At 50.1% G+C, this 17716-nt stretch overlaps 1 long non-coding RNA gene across 1 annotated transcript; it reads left to right on the top strand.

Annotated features, from left to right (window-relative positions):
- Nucleotides 1-10167: 10167 nt before the first annotated feature.
- LOC140426711 (uncharacterized) lies at nt 10168-17430 on the top strand. Its single transcript, XR_011948280.1, has 3 exons — nt 10168-10379; nt 11138-11302; nt 16926-17430. It is a non-coding gene; the product is annotated as an uncharacterized lncRNA (long non-coding RNA).
- The last annotated feature ends 286 nt before the right edge of the window (nt 17431-17716 follow it).

Here is a 17716-nt window from a genome sequence, read left to right as displayed (position 1 = left end):
TTTCAAATTCGGCGGCCCTATACCCCCCTCAAGGTCGATCCGCCTTCCCTGTTTGCGAACCTCACCCCGGATTGCAAACCAGTCGCCACCTGGAGCAGAAGGTACAGTGCCCAGGACCGGATCTTTAGGTCAGAGGTCCAACGGTTACTGAAGGAAGGTGTCATTGAGGCTAGCAAAAGCCCCTGGAGAGCTCAAGTAGTGGTTGTAAAGACCGGGGAGAAGCATAGGATGGTCATCGACTACAGTCAGACCATCAACAGGTTTACGCAGCTCGACGCGTACCCTCTCCCCCGCATATCCAACCTGGTCAACAGGATCACGCATTACAAAGTATTCTCCACGGTGGATCTTACGTCCGCCTACCACCAGCTCCCCATCCGCACTAGTGACCGCAAATACACTGCCTTCGAAGCAGATGGGCGGTTCTACCACTTCTTAAGGGTTCCCTTCATCGTCACTAACGGGGTCTCGGTCTTCCAACGAGAGATGGGCCGAACGGTTGACCGGTACGGTTTATGGGCCACATTCCCGTACCTCGATAATGTTACCATCTGCGGCCACGACCAGCAGAACCACGACACCAACCTCCCAAACTTCCTCCAAACCACAAAAATCCTTAACCTAACATATAACAAGGATAAATGCGTGTTCAGCACTGACCGCCTAGCCATCCTAGGCTACGTAGTGCGGAATGGAGTGATAGGCCCCGACCCTGAACGCATGCGCCCCCCTATGGAGTTTCCCCTCCCGCACTGCTCCAAGGCCCTGAAGCGCTTCCTAGGTTTTTTTTCTACTATGCGTCCCCAACTATACGGACAAGGCCATCCCCTGATCCAATCCACAGTTTTTCCCCTGTCGATAGAGGCTGCATCAAAGCAGACATTGCAAAGGCCACGATCCGAGTCCTTCCCCTTCCAGGTCGAGAGCAATGCGTCCGATGTAGCTCTGGCGGCCACCCTCAACCAAGCGTGCAGACCCATGGCCTTCTTCTCACGCACCCTCCGCGCCTCCAAAATCCGCCAATCCCCAGTCAAAAAGGGGATAGTAGAAGCTGTGCGACATTGGAGGCATTACCTGGCCGGCAGGAGATTCACTCTCCTCACTGACCAACGGTCGGTTGCTTTCATGTTCGATAATGCACAGCGGGGCAAGATAAAAAACGACAAGATCTTGCAATGATCGAACTCTCCACCTACAACTATGAGATCTTGTATCGTCCCGGGAAGTTAAACGAGCCTCCTGATGCCCTATCTCGCGGCACATGTGCCAATGCACAAGTGGACCGCCTCCGAGCCCTCCACGAGGACCTCAGCCACCTGGGGGGTCACTAGATAAATCCACTTCATCAAGACCCGCAACCTGCCTTACTCCATCGAGGGGGTCAGGACAGCCACCAGGAACTGCCAAATCTGCGCGGAGTGCAAGCCGCACTTCTACAGGCCAGAGAAAGCACACCTGATAAAGGCTTCCCGTCCCTTTGAACGCCTCAGTATGGATTTCAAAGGCCCCCTCCCCTCCACCGACCGCAACAAGTACTTCCTGAACGTGATTGACAAGTACTTCTGGTTCCCATTCGCCATCCCCTGCCCCGGCATGACCGCAACCACTGTCATAAAAGCCCTCCATAGTATCTTTACGCTGTTCGGTTTCCCCGCCTACATACACAGTGATAGGGGGTCCTCTTTATGAGCGACGAACTGCGTCAATTCCTGCTCAGCAAGGGCATTGCCTCGAGCAGGACGACCAGTTACAACCCCCGGGGAAATGGACAGGTAGAGAGGGAGAACGGAACAGTCTGGAAGACCGTCCTACTGGCCCTGTGGTCCAGGAATCTCCCAGTCTCCCGCTGGCAGGCAGTCCTCCCGGATGCCCTGCACTCCATCCGGTTCGCTGCTCTGTACCACGACCAACCAAACACCTCACGAACGTCTCCTTGTCTTCCCCAGGAAGTCCTCCTCTGGGACCTCGCTCCGGACCTGGCTGGCAGGTTCCGGACCCGTCCTGCTCTGAAAACACATGCGGGCACACAAATCGGACCCATTGGTTGAGAGGGTCCATCTCCTCCACGCTAACCCTCAGTACGCCGTGGGCGTACCCCGACAGGATACGGTCTCCCTACGGGATCTGGCGCCCGCTGGATCCCCACACACACCCCCGCCACCAGTCCCACCCTCCCACCGGCGCACCCCACAGCCGCCCCCGTCCCAGGTCAGTTGACCCTTCCACCGGCCACGTCTAGGGGTGATGAAGCTGCCACAGAAGCCGAAACCACGCGCCCGGAGTCACAGACGCCTGAACCTCCACCGGCATCACCACCAGGGCTACAACGATCGCAGAGGACGACCAGGGCCCCCGATCGACTAATTGCTTCCTTTTGAAATGTACATTACTGTTGTAAATAGTTAAGAGTTGTAATGAGGCACAACGTGTACGAAGGCATTACAGTACCTTCATAACTGTAACTTCTACCACTTTTACCACGTTGGAATACAAAGCCACCACCCCCTCCGGACTCTTTTTTAACAGGGGGTGAATGTGGTAGTCTGTGTTAGGAGGATTACGGTACCTTGTAATGCCGGAATGCCATTGGTGGAGAATGTACTTGTTCCCATTGGATAAGCTTGCATGTTAGCTCCTCCCGGCAAGGTGGGGTATAAGATCCCGTGCCGCCCCAGCAGCTTTCTTCTGGACCTGCACTGCTGGGGGAAACATCTAGCGTATTAAAACCTTCAATTGTCTCCAATCTCGTTTCTGAGGTTATTGATCATGCATCACTCTACTATTCCTCTGCTTTTAATAGAACACAGAACATAGAACATTACAACGCAGTACAGGCCCTTCGGCCTGCGATGTTGCGCTGACCTGTGAAACCACTCTAAAACCCATCTACACTATTCCCTTATCGTCCATATGTTTATCCAATGACCATTTGAATGCCCTTAGTGTTGGCGAGTCTATTACTGTTGCAGGCAGGGCATTCCACGCCCTTATTACTCTCTGAGAAAAGAACCTACCTCTGACATCTGTCTTATATCTATCTCCCCTCAATTTAAAGCTATGTCCCCTTGTGCTAGACATCACCATCCGAGGAAAAAGGCTCTCCCTGTCCACCCTATCCAATCCTCTGATCATCTTGTATGCCTCAATTAAGTCACCTCTTAACCTTCTTCTCTTGAACGAAAACAGCCTCAAGTCCCTCAGCCTTTCATCATAAGATCTTCCCTCCATACCAGGCAACATTCTGGACCCTCTGCACCCTTTCCAGTGCTTCCACATCCTGCCTATAATGTAGCGACCAGAATTGCACGCAATACTCCAAATGCGGCCGCACCAGAGATTTGTACAGCTGCAACATGACCTCATGGCTCCGAAACTCAATCCCTCTACCAATAAAAGCTAACACACCGTACGCCTTCTTAACAACCCTCTCAACCTGGGTGGCAACCTTCAGGCATCTATGTACATGGACACCGAGATCTCTCTGCTCATCCACACTGCCAAGAATCTTACCATTAGCCCAGTACTCTGTCTTTCTGTTATTCCTTCCAAAATGAATCACCGCACACTTTTCTGCATTAAACTCCATTTGCCACCTCTCAGCCCAGCGCTACAGCTTATCTATGTCACTCTGTAACTTGTAGCATCCTTCCGCACTGTCCACAACTCCACCGACTTTAGTGTCATCTGCAAATTTACTCACCCATCCTTCTACGCCCTCCTCCAGCTCATTTATAAAAATGACAAACAGTAGTGGCCCCAAAACAGATCCTTGTGGTACACCACTAGTAACTGGACTCCAGTCTGAACATTTCCCATCAACCACCACCTTTTGTCTTCTTCCAGCCAGCCAATTTCTGATCCAAACAGCTAAATCACCCTGAATCCCATGCCTCCGTATTTTCTGCAGTAGCCTACCGTGGGGAACCTTATCAAACACTTTACTGAAATCCATATACATCACATCAACTGCTTTACCCTCATCCACATGTTTGGTCACCTTCTCAAAGAACTCAATAAGGTTTGTGAGGCATGACCTACCCCTCACAAAACCTTGTTGACTATCTCTAATCAAATTATTCCTTTCCAGATGATTATACATCCTATCTCTTATAAACCTTTCCAAGATTTTGCCCACAACAGAAGTAAGGCTCACTGGTCTATAGTTACCTGGGTTGTCTCTACTCCCCTTCTTGAACAAGGGGACAACATTTGCTATCCTCCAGTCTTCTGGCACTATTCCTGTAGACAAAGATGACTTAAAGATCAAAGCCAAAGGCTCAGCAATCTCCTCCCTAGCTTCCCAGAGAATCCTAGGATAAATCCCATCCGGCCCAGGGGACTTATCTATTTTCACACTTTCCAGAATTGCTAACACCTCCTCCTTATGAACCTCAAGCCCTTCTAGTCTAGTAGCCTGAATCTCAGTTTTCTCCGCGACAACATTGTCTTTTTCCTGTGTGAATACGGATGAAAAATATTCATTTAGCACCTCTCCTCTATCTCCTCGGACTCCACGCACAACCTCCCACTACTGTCCTTGACTGGCCCTACTCTTACCCTAGTCATTCTTTTATTCCTGACATAGCTATAGAAAGCCTTCGGGTTCTCCTTGATCCTACCTGCCAAAGACTTCTCATGTCCCCTCCTGGCTCTTCTTAGCTCTCTCTTTAGGTCCTTCCTAGCTAACTTGTAACTCTTGAGCGCCCTAACTGAACCTTCGGTCTCATCTTTACATAAGCCTCCTTCTTCCTCTTGACAAGTGTTTCGACTGCTTTAATAAACCACGGTTCCCTTGCTCGACCACTTCCCCCCTGCCTGACAGGTACATCTTATCAAGGACACGCAGTAGCTGTTCCTTGAACAAGCTCCACATTTCCATTGTGCCCATCCCCTGCAGTTTTCTTCTCCATCCGATGCATCCTAAGTCTTGCCTCATCTCCTCATAATTGCCTTTCCCCCAGATATAACTCTTGCCCTGCGGTATATACCTATCCCTTTCAATCACTAAAGTAAACGTAATCGAATTGTGGTCACTATCACCAAAGTGCTCACCTACCTCCAAATCTAACACCTGTCCTGGTTCATTACCCAGTACAAAATCAAATATCGCCTCGCTTCTCGTTGGCCTATCTACATACTGTGTCAGGAAACCCTCCTGCACACATTGGACAAAAACAGACTCATCTAAAGTACTCGAACTATAGCGTTTTCAGTCAATATTTGGTAAATTAAAGTCCCCCATAACAACTACCCTGTTGCTTTCGCTCCTATCCAGAATCATCTTTGCAATCCTTTCCTCTACATCTCTGGAACTTTTCGGAGGCCTATCGAAAACCCCTAACATTAGTCCTCTCCTTTCCTGTTTCTAATCTCAGCCCATACTACCTCAGTAGACGAGTAATTGGCGCTTGACAACAGCTCCTCCACAAACCACCTTCAAGTTAGGGTGAGCACAACAGACGTATGCAAATTGTCCCCGCAACACACAACCAGTAGCTCCACTCTACTGCCCTCTCCTGGATGCTTGTCTTCACTTGAACAGCTAGGGTCTCTTGCTCAGCTACACCTTCAAGTTAGGGTGAGCACAACAGACATATGCAAATTGCCCCCGCAACAGCCAATCAGCAGCTCTGCTGTACTGCCCACTGCTGGATGCTTGTCTTCACTTGAACAGCTAGGGTCTCTTGCTCGGGTACACCTTCAAGTTAGGGTGAGCGCAACAGACGTATGCAAATTGCCCCCACAACAGACTTGTGGGCAACGACAGAAGACAGAGGGTGGTTGTAGAGGGTTGTTTTTCAAACTGGAGGCCTGTGACCAGTGGTGTGCCTCAGGGATCGGTGCTGGGTCCACTGTTATTTGTGATTTATATTAATGATTTGGATGAGAATTTAGGAGGCATGGTTAGTAAGTTTGCAGATGACACCAAGATTGGTGGCACAGTGGATAGTGAAGAAGGTTATTTAGGATTGCAACGGGATCTTGATCAATTAGGCCAGTGGGCCGACGAATGGCAGATGGAGTTTAATTTAGATAAATGTGAGGTGATGCATTTTGGCAGATCGAATCAGGCCAGGACCTACTCAGTTAATGGTATGGCATTGGGGAGAGTTATAGAACAAAGAGATCTAGGAGTACAGGTTCGTAGCTCCTTGAAGGTGGAGTCGCAGATGGACAGGGTGGTGAAGAAGGCATTCGGCATGCTTGGTTTAATTGGTCAGAACATTGAATACAGAAGTTGGGATGTCTTGTTGAAGTTGTACAAGACATTGGTACGGCCACACTTGGAATACTGTGTGCAGTTCTGGTCACCCTATTATAGAAAGGATATTATTAAACTAGAAAGAGTGCAGAAAAGATTTACTAGGATGTTACCGGGACTTGATGGTTTGAGTTATAAGGAGAGGCTGGATAGACTGGGACTTTTTTCCCTGGAGCGTAGGAGGCTTAGGGGTGATCTTATAGAGGTCTATAAAATAATGAGGGGCATAGATAAGGTAGATAGTAAACACCTTTTCCCAAAGGTAGGAGAGTCTAAAACTAGAGGGCATAGGTTTAAGGTGAGAGGGGAGAGATTCAGAAGGGCCCAGAGGGGCAATTTCTTCACTCAGAGGGGAGTGAGTGTCTGGAATGTGCTGCCAGAGGTAGTAGTAGAGGCGGGTACAATTGTGTCTTTTAAAAAGCATTTAGATAGTTACATGGGTAAGATGGGTATAGAGGGTTATGGGCCAAGTGCGGGCAACTGGGACTAGTTTAATGGTAAAAAAAACTGGGCGGCATGGACTGGTTGGGCCGAAGGGCCTGTTTCCATGCTGTAAACATCTATGATTCTATGATTCCATGAACAGCCAATCAGCAGCTCTGCTCTACTACCCTCTGCTGAATGCTTGTCTTCACTTGAACAGCAAGGGTCTCTTGCTCATGTACATCTTCAAATTAGGGTGCGCACAACAGACATATGCAAATTGCCATCGCAACAGCCAATCAGCAGCTCCGCTCTACTGCCCTCTGCTGGATGCTTGCCTTCCCTTGAAAATCTGGGGTCTCTTGCTCAAGTACACCTTCAAGTTAGGGTGAGCATAATAGACGTATGCAAATTGCCCCCTCAACAGCCAATCAGCAGCTCTGCTCTACTGACCTCTGCTGGATGCTTGTCTTCACTTGAACAGCTTGGGTCTCCTGCTCAGTTACACCTTCAAGATAGGGTGAGCACAACAGACTTATGCAAATTGCCCCCACAACAGCCAATCAGCAGCTCTGCTCTACTGCCCTCTGCTGGATGCTTGTCTTCACTTGACGAGCTAGGGTCTCTTGCTCAGGTACACCTTCAAGTTAGGGTGAGCACAACAGACGTATGCAAATTGCCCCCACAACAGCCAATCAGCGGCTCTGCTCGACTGCCCTCTGCTGGATGCTTGTCTTCACTTGAACAGCAAGGGTCTCTTGCTCAGGTACACATTCAAGTTAGAGTGAGCACAACAGACGTATACAAAATGCCCCCGCAACAGCCAATCAGCATCTCCGCTCAACTGCCCTCTGCTGGATGCTACGCTCTACTACCCTCTGCTGGATGCTTGTCTTCACTTGAACAGCAAGGGTCTCTTGCTCAGGTACACCTTCAAGTTAGGGTGAGCACAACAGACGTATGCAAATTGCCCCCACAACAGCCAATCAGCGGCTCTGCTCGACTGCCCTCTGCTGGATGCTTGTCGTCACTTGAACAGCTAAGGTCTCTTGCTCAGGTGCACCTTCAAGTTAGGGTGAGCACAACAGACGTACGCAAATTGCCCCCCGCACCAGCCAATCAGCAGCTCCACTCTACTGCCCTCTGCTGGGTGCTTGTTGTCACTTGAACAGCTAGGGTCTCTTGCTCAGGTACACCTTCAAGTTAGGGTGAGAACAACAGACGTATGCAAATTGCCCCTGCATCAGTTAATCAGCAGCTCCGCTCTACTGCCCTCTGCTGGATGCTTGTCTTCCCTTGAAAAGCTAGGGTCTCTTGCTCAGGTACATCTTCAAGTTAGGGTGAGCACAACAGAGGTATCCAAATTGCCCCCACAACAGCCAATCAGCAGCTCCGCTGTACTACCCTCTGCTGGATGCTTGTCTTCATTTGATCAGCTAGGGTCTCTTGCTCAGTTACAACTTCACGTTAGGGTGAGCACAACAGACTTTTGCAAATTGGCCCCACAACAGACAATCAGCAGCTCCGCTCTACTGCTCTCTGCTGGATGCTACACTCTACTGCCCTCTGCTGAATGCTTCTCTTCACTTGAACAGCTAGGGCCCCTTGCTCAGGTATACCTTTAAGTTAGGGTGAGCACAACAGACATATGCAAATTGCTCCCACAACAGCCAATCAGCAGCTCTGCTCTACTGCCTTCTGCTGGATGCTTGTCGTCACTTGAACAGCTAGGGTCTCTTGCTCAGGTACACCTTCAAGTTAGGGTGAGCACAACAGATGTATGCAAATTGCCCCCGCACCAGCCAATCAGCAGCTCCGCTCTACTGCCCTCTGCTGGATGCTTGTCTTCACTTGAACATCTAGGGTCTCTTGCTCAAGTTAGGGTGAGCACAACAGACGTATGCAAATTGCCCCCACAACAGCCAATCAGCAGCTCCACTCTACTGCCTTCTGCTGGATTCCTCTCTAGTTTCTCTGTTATTCCTCTCGTTTGTCTGCTATTCCTCTCATTTGTCTGCTATTCCTCTCGATTGTTTGCCATTCCTCTCTAGTTTCTCTGCTAGTCCTCTCTAGTTTCCCTGCTATTCCTTCCGTTTGTCTGCTATTCCTCTCTAGTTTCTCTGCTATTCCTCTCTAGTTTCTCTCTTAATCCTCTCGTTTCTCTGCTATTCCTCTCTAGGTTCTCTGCTCTTCCTCCCTAGTTCTCTGCTATTCCTCTTGTTCATGGAATCATAGAATCGTAGAATCATAGAATTTACAGTGCAGAAGCAAGCCATCTGGCCCATCGAGTCTGCACTGGGCCTTGGAAAGAGCACCCGACTTAAGCCCATGACCCTGGAGCAGTGAGGCAGCAGTAATAACCACTGTGTCATTGTGTGTCTGCTATTCCTCTCTAGTTTCATTTCTATTGATGTCTATTGATCTCTAGCTATTCTACTATTCCTCTGTAGATTAACTCTGCTATTCTTCTCGAGATTCTCTGCTACACCTTTCTAATTTCTCTGCTGTTCCTCTCTAGTTTTTGTGCTATTCCTCTCTAATGTATAACTGCTCCTCCTCTCTATTCTATCTGTTCTAGTCCTCTCTAGTCTCAGCAATTGCTCTCTAGTTTCTGTGCCAATTCTCTCTAATTTCCCAGTTATTTTTCAGAAATTGCTGACAAGTTGTCCCTGCCTTTCTTTTCTGCCTCTCTCGCCCTCACTCTCTGATGTCCATCCCTCTCACTTCTCCCTCTCTTCTATCTCCCTCTTGCCCTCTACTGTCTTTCTCCCCCTCTGCTCTTTCCATCTCTTCTCACTCAGTCTCTGCTACATTTCTCCACCTCTCTGCCTCTGTGATTTCATACCCTTTCTGCTCTCTAGTCGCTTCACAACTCTCTTTCCTTTCCTTTTCCTCTCTCTCTCTCTCTCCCGTCTCTCTTTCTTGCACACTTTCTCTTCCTTCCTGATTATTCTTTGAGAGCTTGCCAGTTTCAATGTTGCTCCTCCTGTTTAGTGCCACCCAGCTCACGGCTCCACCTCAAAGAGGCTGTGAAAGAGGGGGATTGTTCGAATTGCTTGGCAGGTTGGTCACATATTGAACATGTCTGTGCTACTCAATCAGAACCTTATACCTGTATGCAGACCCTCAGCCCTGCCCTGCCAGTAGCTGAATTCCAGAACACTGCAATCATTTCACCAGCACTACCATTCTGCTTTCTGTTAAAAAATACCGAATGTCTCTTGAGATTGTGTTGTGAGCTAAGGTTAGATCTCTTGGAATCTAAAGTTAGCAAAGGGCAGTTAAATATAGCCCTTCTTAGTCAGAAATTGCAAACAAACTGAGAGCTATTTTCTCAGTGGCCCGAGGAAGAAGGAAAGTTTTTTTTGCTCCAAACAGGCCTCAGCTCAGTGTGTAATTGGTGAAATAAACAGGAAGTTTTAGTCAGTATATGAGCCTTGACGTCAGATGTTAAAGCATCAAACTTATTGACCACAGGCTGCTGCTGCAGGAGCACGCAGTGTGCTCTGACACACACAGTGGGAAGCAGAGAGAGACAGACAGGGAGAAGGAGGGAGCTGTCAACTCCCCTCCCACAGGCACTACTCGGTGACACCACCTGTGTGGCTCAAGCTGACCAGAGTGGCGAGAGGGCAGATCAAACAGCATGGTCTGAAAAGTGTTGTCAGGCTGTCTCCCAAGCTGAACGGCGGAGGTGAGTCGCAGTTAAAAAGTAAAGAGTTTGTGCTGAGTATTACAAGTTGAGGCTGTGGCTTGCCCAGGTGGGTGCAGGCCTGTTCGGTCAGGGTGTGGTGACAGAACCGTGCTCAGGATCACAGACTCTGAGGGTTCACTCAAAACCGGACACGTTTATTGGAAAGGCACACAAACTTTTTATCACTTTACTTTTCATTCTATGTATTGGATAAAATGATTCATTCCCCTCTGGTACTATACAGTCCCTGTGTTCTCTCAGTCTCAGCTGCTGTACAGATACAGAACACAGGATAAGAAGGAATGATTCATTTTCGTCTGGCTTAATATGTCTGAGTGTTAGTGAGAAGATGGCGTTGAGGGGTACAGGAAAGTAGGTACAGAGGGAGGCCATTCGGCCCTTCCAATCTGCCCTGCCATATTCAGTCAGATTATGGCTGATTTTTATCTTAACTCCACCAAGCCGCCATATTCCCATTAATAATCTTAACGATGCAGTTATTGATTGAACCATAGAACCTCCTGCTTTTTGTGGGAGAATGTATCACATTTCTGCTACTCTCTCTGTGATTCTAATTTCTCTCCTCAATGCTCTACATCTGATTTTTAGGTTTTGTCTCGTCCTCACCTTCCAGCTCAAAATGTTTAAATCAATTTTTTTCAAAATCTTAAAAACTTCAAACAAATCGCCGAAATAATCCTGAGAACATTAATCGGATTTTTATAACCTCTTTTAATAATCTAACTCTTCGCGTCCAGGTGCAGCTTGGCTGTCACTTCCTCAGAGTGACAATCTCTGTCGGATTTACCCATGCTGGGATTAGAAAGCCCCCGTCTCAACCTTCCTCACTCAGGTTGGGTGAAACAGGAGCAGTGAAGAACGTTTCCTGCTGCATCAGCGTGGAGTCAGTGGGGCGTAGAGAGGTAAGAAACACGCCCGTAGCTGCCGTACAGGAGGCATTTCAAGGGGCAACTAAAAGGTAAATGGTTCAGACACTTGGGGGTCCGGTCAAAGAGGGGGTGCTGGAGAGGGGTCAGATACAGGGTGGGGGTTCAAGTAGGACTGGAGTGGGGCCTGATGGATCAGAGATGGTTGGGGGAGTTGAGACTGGAGTTGGGCGTCAGACTGGAAAGGGGGATCGGACTGGAGGTGATGTTGGGGGGTTCGGACTGGAGTGGGGGGGGGACTGGAGGGAGACCATTCGGACCACAGGTGGAGGGAGATTCGGACTGGAGATGGAGGGGGGTTCTGACCAGAGGTGGAGGGGGATTTGGACTGGAGAAGATGGGGTTTCGCACTGGAGGGGAAGGGGGGTTCATACTGGAGGTGGAGAAGGTTCAGACTGGAGGTGGAGGAGGTTCAGACTGGAGATGGAGGAGGTTCAGACTGGAGGTGGAGGGGGGTTCGGAGTGGAGGTGGAGGAGGATTTGGACTGGAGATGGAGGGAGGTTCGGAATGGAGGGGGGTCGGAGTGGAGATGGAGGGGGATTTGGACTGGAGATGGAGGGAGGTTTAGACTGGAGGTGGAGGGGGGTTCGGAGTGGAGGTGGAGGGGGTTTCGGACTGGAGATGGAGAGGATTCGAACTGGAGATGGAGAGGATTTGGACTGGAGATGGAGGGAGGTTCAGACTGGAGGTGGAGGGGGGTTCAGAGTTGAGATGAGGGGGGTTCAGACTGGAGGTGGAGGGGGATTCAGACTGGAGATGGAGGGAGGTTCAGAGTGGAGGTGGAGGAGGTTCTGACTGGAGGTGGAGGGGGGTTCGGAGTGGAGATGGGTGAAGTTCAGATTGGAGGTGGAGGGGGGTTCGGAGTGGAGGTGGAGGGTGGTGCAGATTGGAGGTGGAGGGGGGTTCAGACTGGAGGTGGAGGGAGGTTCGGAAGGAGGTGGAGGGGGGTTTGGAGTGGAGGTGGAGGGGGGTTCGGAAGGAGGTGGAGGGGGTTCGGAGTGGAGGTGGAGGGAGGTTCAGACTGGCGGTGGAGGAGGTTCTGACTGGAGGTGGAGGGGGGTTCAGAGTGGAGATGGAGGGAGGTTCAGACTGGAGGTGGAGGGAGGTTCGGTGTGGAGGTGGAGGGATGTTCTGAAGGAGGTGGAGGTAGGTTTGGAAGGAGGTGGAGAATTTTCGGAGATGGGAGGAGAAGGGAGTCGGGGCATTAAAGGATTTGTTTCTAGGGGGCTGGTTTGCGGGACTGGAGGAGCGGGGGGGGCGGGGTGCGGAATGTGGGTTGGGGCAGGGGAGATGTTTAGGTATATGCAGGTCCGAGATTTCACTAGGAATGAGAGACAGAGGTTTCCGGTGGCGCTGGCCTCCACACTGTTGGATGAGGTGCTGACGGCAAGGGGAGTGGAGGAGAGGGGGGTGTCGGCGATTAATGGGGTGATTCTGTGAGAAGAGAAGGCACCACTGGAAAAGGCTAAGGCAAAGTAGGAGGAAGAGTTGGGAGAGAGCATGGAGGAGGGGTTGTGGTGTGAGGTGCTCCGCAGGGTAAATGCTTCAACTTTGTGCGCCAGGTTGGGGCTGATACAACTGAGGTGGTGTATAGGGCGTACCTCACAAAGGAGAGGATGAGCCGACTCTTTGAGGGGGTAGAGTATGTTTGTGAACGTTGCGGGGGAGGCCGCGCAAATCACATTCATATGTTTTGGTCCTGTCCAAAACTGGAGGGGTATTGGAGGGAGGTGTTCAGGGTAATCTTGAAGGTGGTACATATGAAACTCGAACTGAGTCCCCTGGAGGTCATATTCAGGGTATCGGATCAGCCGGGGTTGGAAACGGGTGCGGAGGCAGATGTCTTAGCCTTCGCCTCGCTGATTGCCCGATGCCGGGTCCTGTTGGCGTGGAGGTCAGCTTCCTCTCCCTGTGCCCTGGCATGGCGGGGGGATCTGTTAGAATTTTTAACACTTGAGAAGGTGAAGTTTGAGTTGAGGGGAAGGATGGAGGGGTTCTACAATTCATGGGCTTTGTTTATTATGCATATTCAAGAATTGGATGACATCGAACATTAGGGAAGTTTAGGGGGGTGGCGGGTTTGGACTGTCTATCGTGTTGGTGACTATGTATGGGGTGGATGGTGGATTCTGGATTCTTTTTCTTCGATGTTTGTATTTAAAATGTTGAGAGTTGTTTGGGGGTTGGTGAGAGGGAGGAATTGTTGACCAGAGGATTGACATTGTATTTGTTACTGTTGATTGTTTGTTGGTGGGTGTTAATTTGGTTGAAAATTTGAAAAAGGAGACTAAAAATATTTTTAAAACAAGAAATCCATGCTGGCTCTTCCTAATCCAGCCACGTTTTTCCATGTGACAACTAGTTGTATCCTGAATAACTGTTTCTCGAAGCTTCCCCGCTATTGATGTGAAATTGACTGGTCTGTCATTTCTGGACTTATCCTGACAACCTTTTTTGAACAACATTTGCAATTCCTCAGTCCTCTGATCCTGCCAAAAGAAGACAGGAAGATTATGGTCAGCGCCCCTGCAATTTTCATTCTCACTTCTTTTAATATCCATGGATGTATCTCATCTGGTCCGCGTGCCTTGCCAACTTGCAGTACCTACAATCTATTCAACAATTCCTTCTTATCAATTTGAATATTGAAAGGACGCTGAGATCCATTCATCTCTTGGTCCAAAGTTGCTGACCTGACACTTCACTGTGTTGGAATCCATTGGCCAAAATGTGGTCGTCACATAATCTGTCAATGTCTGTAATTTTAGTTTTATTTATGATTCTCTATAGTTTTCTATGGGCAGCAAGGTAGCACAGTGGGTAGCACTGTTGCTTCACAGTTCCAGGGTCCCAAGTTCGATTCCTGGCTTGGGTAACTGTCTGTGTGGAGTCTGCATGTTCTCATGTGTCTGCGTGCGTTTCCTCCGGGTGCTCTGGTTTCCTCCCACAAGTTCCGAAAGACGTGCTGTTAGGTAATTTGGACATTCTGAATTCTCCCTCTGTGACCCGAACAGGCGCCGTAGTGTGGCGACTAGGGGTCCATAGAATCTACACCCGTAGGTTATTCTGTCTTCTGGTCATAGAGTCATTGCAGCACAGAACAGACCATCAGTCCACCGAGTCACTGTTGGTTCTCTGTGGAACAACTCAATCAGCCGCAATCCCTGGCTCTGTCTCCGTTTCTCTGCACGTTTATTTCCCTCAAGTTCCCATCCAAATTCCTTCTTGGATAATTCATCGTCTCCACATCCAAGCCCCTCATGGGCAGAAGTTCCAGCTCATCATCACTCGCTGTGTAAAAATCGTCTTCCTCACATTCCCCTCTGTGTCTCTTACCCTCAGTCATTGCACCATCAGCGAATGGGAAAGGTTTTTCTTTGTCTACCTTATCTAAACCTGTCATCATCTTGTCCACCTCTATCAAATCTCCCCTCAATCTCCTTTATTCCAAGGAGAACAACCCCAGGTTCTCCAACCTAACCTTGCAACTAAAATCCCTCATCCCTGAACCATTCTGGTAAACCTCCTCCGCACCTTCTCAAGGATCCTCACATCCAAGTGTGGGGACTAGAACTGGACACAATTCTCTCATTGTGGCCTAACCAGAGCTTTATAAAGGTTGAGAATAACTTACCTGATTGAATTTTAAATCCTCTATTTTTGAAGCAGGTTTCACCATGGGCACAGGAACTCGCCCCCCTTCCCCACAGACACTGGGAAACTGCCCCCATCCCCCACGGAAATGGGAAACTCTCCCCCCTCCTGCCCCAACCACAGACACGGAGAGCTCCCACCGCCCCCCATCGACGGACACGGGGAACTCCACCCATCTCCCCACATGGATACAGGGACCCCCCCACCACGGACACAGGGAATCTCCCCCGACCACGAACATGGGACCCCAACCCCTCCCCCACAACAGGGACACAAGGAACTCCCTCCATCTTCCACCCCATCATGGACATGGGGAAACCCTCCCTCGCCCAGGCCCACCACGGAGATGGGGAACTCCCCAATCCTCCTACCCCCCACCCCCTACGGACAGAGGGAACGCACCCCCACCCACCCACCAGAGACATGGGGAACTCCCCTCCACTCCCTCTTATGGACTGACCTCATTAACACTACACCCCTGTATGCTTCACCCGATGTCGGTGCTTATGTAGTTACATTGTATACCTTGTGTTGCCCTATTATGTATTTTCTTTTAGTTCCTTTTCTTTTCATGTACTTAATGATTTGTTGAGCAACTCGCAGGAAAAATACTTTTCACTGTACCTTGTTACACGTGACAATAAACAAAATCCAAATCCAAATCCTCCCGGACCCCACAGACAACACAGGGAACTGCCCGACCACGGACACGGAATTACCCCTCTCCCTCCACCCCCCACCCTGAACACAGGGAACCCCCCCCCCCCACCACGGTCAGGGGTAATCTCCCTCCCACCACGGTCATGGAGAATCTCCCCCCACACCACACCACGGTCAGGGGGAATCCACCTCCTCCCTCCTCCTCCGTCCACCACTGCCAAGGATAGGGAGACCTGCTCCCGGCCGCCCCCGCTATGGACAAGGGGACCCCCCCCCCCCCAACGGATGTGGGAAACTCCCCCTCCCCCACACACCCTGCCACAGACATAGGGAACATTCCCCACACCACCAACACGGGGAACTCGCCCCCGTCCCCCTGTCACAGACACAGAGAACACTCCCCCCCCCACCCCGCCTGTGTGTTTCATTACAGATTCTAATAGCTTTCCCACAGCAGATTTTCAACTAATAATCTGTCATTTCTTATTTGCTTTCTCTCACCTTCCTCAAATAAATGAGTCACACTCGCAATTTTCCAATCGAAAGGGACCATTTCTGAATCAGGAATGCCTGGAAAAGTTACCACTAAACTTTTAGATAGGGGGATATGGGGAGACGGTGAGGGTGGGATAGGGGGATATAGGGGGGTGGTGAGGGTGGGATAGTGGGATATGGGGGGATGGTGAGGGTGGGATTGAGGGGCATGGGGAGTTGGTGAGGGTGGGTTTGGGGATATGGGGAGATGGTGAGGGTGGGATTGAGGGGCATGGGGAGGTGGTGAGGGTGGATTTGGGGATATGGAGAGATGGTGAGGGTGGGTTCGGGGGATATGGGGAGGTGGTGAGAGTGGATTTGGGGATATGGAGAGATGGCGAGGGTGGATTTGGGGGATATGGGGAGGTGGTGAGAGTGGATTTGGGGATATGGAGAGATGGCGAGGGTGGGTTCGGGGGATATGGGGAGATGGTGACGGTGGATTTGGGGATATGGAGAGACAGTGAGGTTAGGATTGGGGATATGGGGAGATGGTGACGGTGGGATTGGAGGATAAGGGAAGATGGTGAGGGTTGGATTAAGGGATATGGGGAGATGGTGAGGGTGGGATGGGGGAAATAGTGAGGGTGGGTTTGGGGGATATGGGGAGATGCTGACGGTGGGATTGGGGGATATGGGGAGATGATGGTATTGTTCTTAGTGAGTTGCGGCTGTACTGGAATGAGTACACCCTATCACTCTGTGACTACTTCAATGTGGCCTCCAATGTTTTTCTGCTTTTTCCTACAGGATCCACGTTGGACAAGTTCCGTGTTGACTCAGAGACATTTTACTGTCCCAGTTGAGGCTCCTGAAGAATATCTCCGCAGCTTTCTGGTTAATCATTTGTACCTCATGAGCAGAAAGTGGGACCTGCCTACACGACAGTCCGAGCATTCTCGCTGCCTGCACCCTGTTTGATTGAGAGTCCGAGCATTCTCTCCACCTGTACCCTGTCTGCGTGAGACTGAGCATTCCCTCTGCCTGTACCCTGACTTCATGAGAGTGTGAGCATTCTCTCAACCTGTACCCTGCCTGTGTGAGAGTGTGAGCATTCTCTCAACCTGTACCCTGTCTGCGTGAGACTGAGCATTCCCTCTGCCTGTACCCTGTCTTCATGAGAGTGTGAACATTCTCTCTACCTGTACCCTGTCTGCGTGAGACTGAGCATTCTCTCAACCTGTAACCTGCCTGTGTGAGAGTGTGAGCAATCTCTCTGCCTGTACATTGGACAGAGCAAGCACAGTGCAACAATGCTGGAATATATGAGATCATTCATGACAGCAACGTGGGACTTGATTGTATTGAAGCACAATGAGGGGGTTTATAACTCTGTCTGCCTGGCCATTGTCTTGATTCTGCCCCTGCTGCTCCTGATCCTTGCCGTATGTCTCTGCTGTCACGGGTGTTGTTGTCGAGACCCCTGCTGCAAGTGCTGTCATCGGCAACAAGAGACAAGCAAGAAGAAAAAATTAGATGACCTCTGGATTCCAAGCCAGCCGCAGCCAATCATGATGGAGAGTCTCTCAGTCCCTGTATAA

The sequence above is a fragment of the Scyliorhinus torazame genome, chromosome 7 (assembly GCF_047496885.1).
Source record: "Scyliorhinus torazame isolate Kashiwa2021f chromosome 7, sScyTor2.1, whole genome shotgun sequence".
Classification (NCBI taxonomy): Eukaryota; Metazoa; Chordata; class Chondrichthyes; order Carcharhiniformes; family Scyliorhinidae; genus Scyliorhinus; species Scyliorhinus torazame.
The sequence above is the reverse complement of the archived record's forward strand: the minus strand, read 5'-3'. Positions and strand labels throughout refer to the sequence as shown.